The sequence below is a fragment of the Arachis hypogaea genome, chromosome 13 (assembly GCF_003086295.3).
Source record: "Arachis hypogaea cultivar Tifrunner chromosome 13, arahy.Tifrunner.gnm2.J5K5, whole genome shotgun sequence".
In the NCBI taxonomy this organism is placed as follows: Eukaryota; Viridiplantae; Streptophyta; class Magnoliopsida; order Fabales; family Fabaceae; genus Arachis; species Arachis hypogaea.
The window spans coordinates 89,957,064-89,964,577 of record NC_092048.1 but is presented as its reverse complement, the minus strand read 5'-3'; positions in this window follow the sequence as shown (position 1 = coordinate 89,964,577).

Below are 7,514 nucleotides of genomic sequence, written 5' to 3'. Positions count from 1 at the left end.
GCAAGCTAGCTCCCATTCCACGTTAGTTAGACTAACGTGGCTACTAACGTGGCTTTTTCTTGCTTCCTTTGTCCTGAAATCAAGCAAATAAAGTGCATCAAAGTTCTAATCCAAGTTATGAGTTATGCATCATCCAATTTGTCATTAAATTCATGCATAATTCTCATGAAATCATATAAAATTTACAATGTTTGCTTGAATCAAGATGTAAGTGAAATTCTACCCAAAACTTGCTTATTTCCTAAGAAAATGCATGAAACTACCCTAAAACAGTAAAGAAAAGGTTAGTGAAACTGGCCGAAATGTCCTGGCATCACAACACCAAACTTAAAGCTTGCTTGTCCCTATGCAAGTACTGAAACATGAGAATGATGAATGAAGTGACAAGAGGAATGAATCATTATTGTGGAAGTCATGTCCTTGGTTTTATGGGGTTTCATGCATAACAACTTAGGTTCATTCCTCTACTGGCTTTCAGACCTTTATCATGCCCTGGAATACTCACTTGATTACACCCTTTGAGACTTTTATTTATTGATCCCTTTGTCTTTTCAAGGTTTATTGCATCCTTAGGCTAAGTGCTCTGTGAGGGGGCGACTCTTTAAAATAAGCTTTCAGCCAACACTCCCAAACCAATTGGTTCAAGGTGCTAGGTGTTGAAACACCCCTAAGGACTTACTCCCTCAAGTCTCTCTCCCCCATACATGCACACCACAGGTACATGGTTTGTTATTTTCTTTCCTTGAGGCCTTGGTGTCTAGCACCTCTTTGGGTTACTAAATGTTCTGTAGCAAGGTTGCTCTTGATAGTGGATTTTCAGTTGATAATCCCGGGTTAGTTAACCCAAGTTACCAAGTGATGAAGCACTCCTAAGAACTTATTCATCCAAGCAGATCCTTGGTACAAGAGCACCACAGACACATCCCTCAAGATTCAAGCCCTTGGTGCCTAGCCTTATTTCTTATTACTTTTCTTTTTTTTTTCAACTCTTATTGTTCTTTTCCTTTTTCTTATTAAGATCTTGTTATTTAGCTAGTCTCATGGGGTGTGTTTCAAGCATATGACTTCAGGACAGATAGTTGCCTTTCTACCTTGTTGGTGAACCAACTTAGCTAAGTGATTACTACACCACAAGCTTAAGAACCTACTCCACAATTGATCATCACTCTGGTCTTTCATAACATCTCTTTTTTTTTTTTGACTTAAGGGACAAGCATACAAGTAAGCAAGGTGAAAATGAAGACAGGTAACTTGAACCAGCAAGCATAGACCTAAGCAATGAAAATACTAAAGACAGAATTGAAAATTCCTAAGCTACTATGGAAACATGTTCTATTTCATACATGATTTTCCTTATTTAAAGATTTGAAAAAGATGGAAAAAAGAGGAAACTCCACCACCTTTTACTCATGGGAGTGCTCATGCTCTCCCTCTTGTTTGTCCTCTTTGTGTTTTTCTTGAGTGCTTGAACTCCCACTTCCCTTTCCTTTTCCAATCAACTTTTTCCAGAAGCCAGCATCTTCCATCTTCTTTTTCAATGTTTCCTTCTGCTGTTTCACCTTCCTTTCCTCTTATTCTGTTAGATCTTTTTGGACTACATCATACCTAGGGATTGCAGAGTGCAGATTATGCATATGACCAGACATATAGTTCAACTTGGCTTGAGTGTTTATGTTGAACTCCTCCCTATGTAGTTGCTGTCCTTCATTAAGTACGCTGAACTCATTGAATGCCTTCGTCTGAGCTAGCTGACGTTGGTTGAGTTCTTGAAGGTATTTGTCTTGACGTTCTTGCCTTTCAGTCACTTGATTGATGGCTTGAGTGAGCTGGGAGTAGTGTTCCATTTGCTGTTTCTGCCACTCCTCTTGTTGATTCATCCAATTAGAAAGGAGTTCTTCTTGACGATCCATTGATGACAAGTCATCCTAGCCTATTTTAACTAGTCTTTTTCTTTTGTTTTCATTAGAATTATGCACTTTCTTGAGCTACAAGCAAGCTAATTGAGTAGATTTTCATGTTTCCCTTGATTGAATCAACCATATATGAATTCATGCCATTTCATGAGGTTTTATGCTATATTTGTTACATATTATGAAAGAATGAATATCTCATGATTTTGAGCATAGCTTTGATGAGTTTGGTTGATTAATGATAGGTAAAGAAAGCTTGGAGAAAGGTTGAAGCAAGAAGGAATGGCTAGGAGTGAAGAGAGGACAAGGGAATAAGTGAAATTGAACCAGGAAGCAAAAAGCTGGACCTAAAGTTAGCATCAAACTTTTGCACAAACTTTTGGTTGAAAAGTTAGCCCCAACGTTAGCCCCCTAACTTGGAGGCTAACGTTGGAACTTGAAAATTCTCCCCTGGACTCCAAAAGTTTGCGCCAACGTTAGCCCCCTAACTTTGAGGCTAACGTTGGCACATGAATTTATCCCCTGGGCACCAAAAGTTTACGCCAACGTTAGCCCCCTAACTTGGAGGCTAACGTTGGCACATGAATTCCTCCCTGGCCATCCAACGTTTGCGCCAACGTTAGCCCCCTAACTTGGAGGCTAACGTTGGCACATGAAAATTCAATGAGGAAGGAGCAAACGTTTGCGCCAACGTTAGCCCCCTAACTTGGTGGCTAACGTTGGCGCCACTAGCACACAAGGCAAGGCCAACGTTAGGGTCAAAGTTAGACCCCTAACGTTGGCACCAACGTTCATACCAGCAAATTGTGCTGGCTGCTATGAAAAGTTGGAGCCAAAGTTAGACCCCTAACTTTGGCTCAAACTTTTGGTCCAACTTTTGCTAACCTCAAAACCGGTTCAATTGGTTCACTTTGGTTCTTCTCCAAACTTCAAGAGAAATCAACCAAGGCCTCTTTCAACCCAATTCCACCAAGAGCAAAGGCCCAACTCAAGGCTTGACGATCATTTGAAGAAAGTGTATAAATAGGATAAATTCAAGTTTTCGAAGAGCTTTCCTTTTGGAATTTTCATAATAGTTTTCGGAGAGCTTTTGTTATTGAGTGAACTTTAATTTCTTTGTTTCCATTGCTTTCAATTTCATTTTACATTTGTCTTGGATCTTGGATTGGAGAATTGAAGAAATTCTGTTTCAATCTCAATCTTGGATCTCTCTGTTTCTTTACTGTTAATTGAATTTCATTTCCGGTTAATTGCTCTTCATCTATTCTCTTTGCAATTTACAATTCCCTGGCAATTGTTCTTGTTGGATCTAGGAAGGCATTGAGATCTAGACTTGGTTTTCTAGTCTCTGGGTCCTGAGATCTGAATTTCCCATTTCACGTCTCTGTTTACTGCTTTCTATGTTCATTTATTTTTCTGCTTCATATCCGATTCAATCTCAATTCCCTTTCCCTCTTCTGTTTAATGCAATTCAACTTTTCCTTGTTTAAATTCTGCAAATCCATTCCCCAATTCCCTTTACAATTCCAGCTGTTTACATTTCTTGCACTTTAAGATTCCGTAATTTACATTTCTTGCACTTTAAGTTTCTGCCATTTAATTTCTTGTCCTTTACGTTTCAGCAATTTATTTCTTGTTCTCTTTACTTCAATGCAATTTAATTCTGCAAGTCACAAAACCATCAACCAAATCTTGATTCGCTTGACTAAATCAACCACTAAGCTAAAATTGCTCAATCCTTCAATCCCTGTGGGATCGACCTCACTCCCGTGAGTTTTTATTACTTGATACGACCCGGTACACTTGCCGGTTAGATTTGTGTGTTTTGGGAGAGATTTATTTTTCCTCCAAAATACTCATCATCCATCCTTTGGGATTGAATGTGTAGTTATTGCTCTTGCACTTCCATATATCTCCTTGCCAAGTCCTCAATGGCTCCTTGAATGTGGCCCAGATTTATATTGGTTGGATCATAGTACTCTTCTTGCTGGTATTCTTCCTGATGAGACTCTTCTTGGTGAGGTCCTTCTTGTGATGTTCTTTTCCCTATTTGAGGCCTTCTTTGTTGTTGGGCGGGTGCCACATAAGTTATACGCTGGAGTATAACCATCCGTCCAGGGTTTACCCAAGTTGGATTGCTGTCCTCAAAGATTACCTTGGCTTCTGTAAATAACCTAAGGATGGTGCTGGGGTACCAAAGTCTAGCACCTGGATCATTCTTCTCGGCTGATTCTTGAATCCCCTCAGATATAATTTCGTGCACATTAATGCCTCCACCCTTTATTAAGCAATGTACCATAGTAGCTCGAGTAGTATTAACCTCAGAATTATTCGCGGCTGGGAGGATAGATCTCCTCACGAGCTCAAACCATTCTTTGGCTTCCGGGATGAGGTCTCCTCTCCTGATGAATCGGGGTCTCCTATCCGAATACCTTTCCCAGTCAGATCCTATAACACACATATCGTTCACAATTTCTTCAAGTTCATCATTGTCGGGGCCATTACTTATTCTCACATGATAACTAGGCTCATCAAAATGTGGCGATTTCAGCTGAAGAGTCCTTGTTATGGCATTGGGGCTGAAGTCCACCTCTGTTCCTCTCGCATAACTTTTAAAAATGGGGGCCTTAGTTTTGTCTTCTCTGATCACATTTGCATAGAACTCTTTGATGAGGTTTGCGTTTATCTTTGCTTCTGGGTTCGTGAGCCTTAGCCAACCCCTTTGTTCAATCTTCTCTCGAATATGTGGGCACTCATCCTCATTGAACTAGAATGTTAACTCAGGCAATATCTTTTTGAGCTTTATCTGTTCAAATTTGAGTTCATGGAATGCAGTTTTGAATCTCCCTTCATTGAAAAGGATGCTCTCCACCGGTTCCTTCCTCTTTTGCCTCTTGGAGCTCGATGATGCCATGAGTGACTTTTTGAGTTGTGAATGTGTTGAAGGGTGTGGATAGATGGTGGAATTCGGCCGGGTTAGGATAAGATATAGTTAAGGGAGTGAGTGAGAGTGTTTTTGATGGGGTAAGAGGTATTGGGTTCCGAAAGTTAGAAGTACAAAGAATGAGAATTTGGGATGTGGAAGGGGTATGAAATAGGAACCACTTTATATAGAGAGATGGTGAGTGAATGAAAGGTGTGGATTGATGGAGTGGTTGTGTGATGAACTGATGGGGTTCAGATAGGATGAGCACAAGGATCATCAACTTTATGAAGGGGGGTTGGTTCGATTTCCAAGCGTGCCACTCTTCCAATGTTGCATGGCAACATTTCCCAATGCATCCCCCTTGAAAACACGTGTATAGTACTCTCCTTTTGTGGTGGCTGAATCCTCCTTCTTCAATTGTCCAATCAATTCTTTCCAATCCTCCTCTCATTTCTCCTACAGGATAAAGGAACAAAATTAATAAGATTGAAAGTTGGCGGCAAATATTGGAAAAGTGGGATAATTACTTTTCAAAAAGAAGAAAAACAAAAAATTTTTTGTTTGTTTTTGTTTTTAACTAACTAAGTGCTATTCATGAATGCAAACCAACTGACTAATTAATTTCCCATATATGCAACATTGGTGACACCAAATTTAGTTTGTGGTCATGTGGTGTAAAAAGAATTGTTCAAGGTGCTAAGAGTGACATGCTATGAGTTGCATTCATGTTCTCTTAGTGTACCTTGAACACCAAACTTGTTCTCCAATATATGTTGCATAAAAGGATTTATTCAAGGATATGTCAAAGCTGATTTGGAATTCATGAACCTTGCATTATTAATTACTTTAAAAGCATATAAAACATGGGTTGCCTCCCATGAAGCGCTTCTTTAGCATCACTAGCTTGACGTTCTGCCCTTTGTCAGGGTGGTTGGTAATACTTCAGATCTTCCCCTCTTGCAGTAAACCTATATCCATTGGCTTCATCAAGGATCTCTACATGCTCTAGGGAGAGAACTTTGTTGATAGTGAAAATCTTAGGTAGCTGAGATGGGATGGTGGGAAGATGAGGTGGGATATCTAGGAAGTAAGCTGAGATCACTTTATCCCCTGGAGAGAAATCCTCTGTAGGGATCTTCTTGTTTCTCCACCTCCTTGGTGCTTTCTTCTTTGTTCCTTTTGATGTTGCCCTGCTCTTTGTGACCTCTTCTTTCAAGGAAATTTTGTTGCTGGTCTCATATGACTCTGGTAGTTTAGGTTCCTCCTGATCTTCCTTAGGCTGTGACAACTGCCGGTTATCCTGTTCATCAACCAAAGGGGTTCCTAGGTGTACGGCTTGTGCTTCAATGCTTGTTTCTTCCACCAGTGCTTTGTTGTGCTCTCCCCTTGGTTCCTTGCTTTTCTGATATGCTTCTTGTGAGGGTTTGAAGACATTGAATGCGAGTTGTTCATCATGTATCCTCAATATTAGCTGGTGCGCAGAAATCGTGACGGTTCCATTCCTTGGTAACGGCACTGAAAACTTTTTACGGACGTTCATAATCTTAATTCTTTGTTACAATTTCGCACAACTGACCAGCAAGTGCACTGGGTCGTCCAAGTAATAAACCTTACGTGAGTAAGGGTCGATCCCACGGAGATTGTCAGCTTGAAGCAAGCTATGGTCACCTTGTAAATCTCAGTCAGGCGGATTCAAATGTATTAAGAGATTATAGTGTACTAAAAGATCATTAAAATAGGATAGAGATACTTATGTAATTCATTGGTGAGAGTTTCAGATAAGCGTATAGAGATGCTTTCGTTCCTCTGAACCTCTGCTTTCCTGCTATCTTCATCCAACCATTCCTACTCCTTTCCATGGCAAGCTTTATGTAGGGCATCACCGTTGTCAATGGCTACATCCCATCCTCTCTGTGAAAATGGTCCAATGCACTGTCACTGCAAGGCTAATCATCTGTCGGTTCTCGATCATATTGGAATAGGATTTACTATCCTTTTGCGTCTGTCACTACACCCAGCACTCGCGAGTTTGAAGCTCGTCACAGCCATCCCTTCCCAGATCCTTCTCGGAATACCATAGACAAGGTTTAGACTTTCCAGATCTCAGGAATGGCCATCCATGGGTTCTAACTTATACCACGAAGATTCTAATATCTCGGACTCGGTCCTCTGTATTAGATATCTAAGAGATACTCATTCTAGCTTATTTGCATGTAGAATGGAAGTGTTTGTCAGGCACGCGTTCAAAGGTGAGAATGATGATGAGCGTCACATAATCATCACATTCATCATGTTCTTGGGTGCGAATGGATATCTTAGAACAGGAATAAGCTTGAATTGAATAGAAAAACAGTAGTACTTTGCATTAATCTGTGAGAAACAGCAGAGCTCCACACCTTAATCTATGGTGTGTAAAAACTCTACCGTTGAAAATACATAAGTGATGAAGGTTCAGGCATGGCCGAATGGCCAGCCCCCAAACGTGATCTAAGAACTAAACGTCCAGAGATGTAAATACAATAGTAAAAAGTCCTACTTATACTAAACTAATTACTAGGGTTTACAGAATTGAGTAATTAATGCAGAAATCCACTTATGGGTCCCACTTGGTGTGTGCTTTACACCTGTTTCTGGTGTTTAACTCCACTTTGCAACCTGTTTCTGGCGTTTAACTCTAG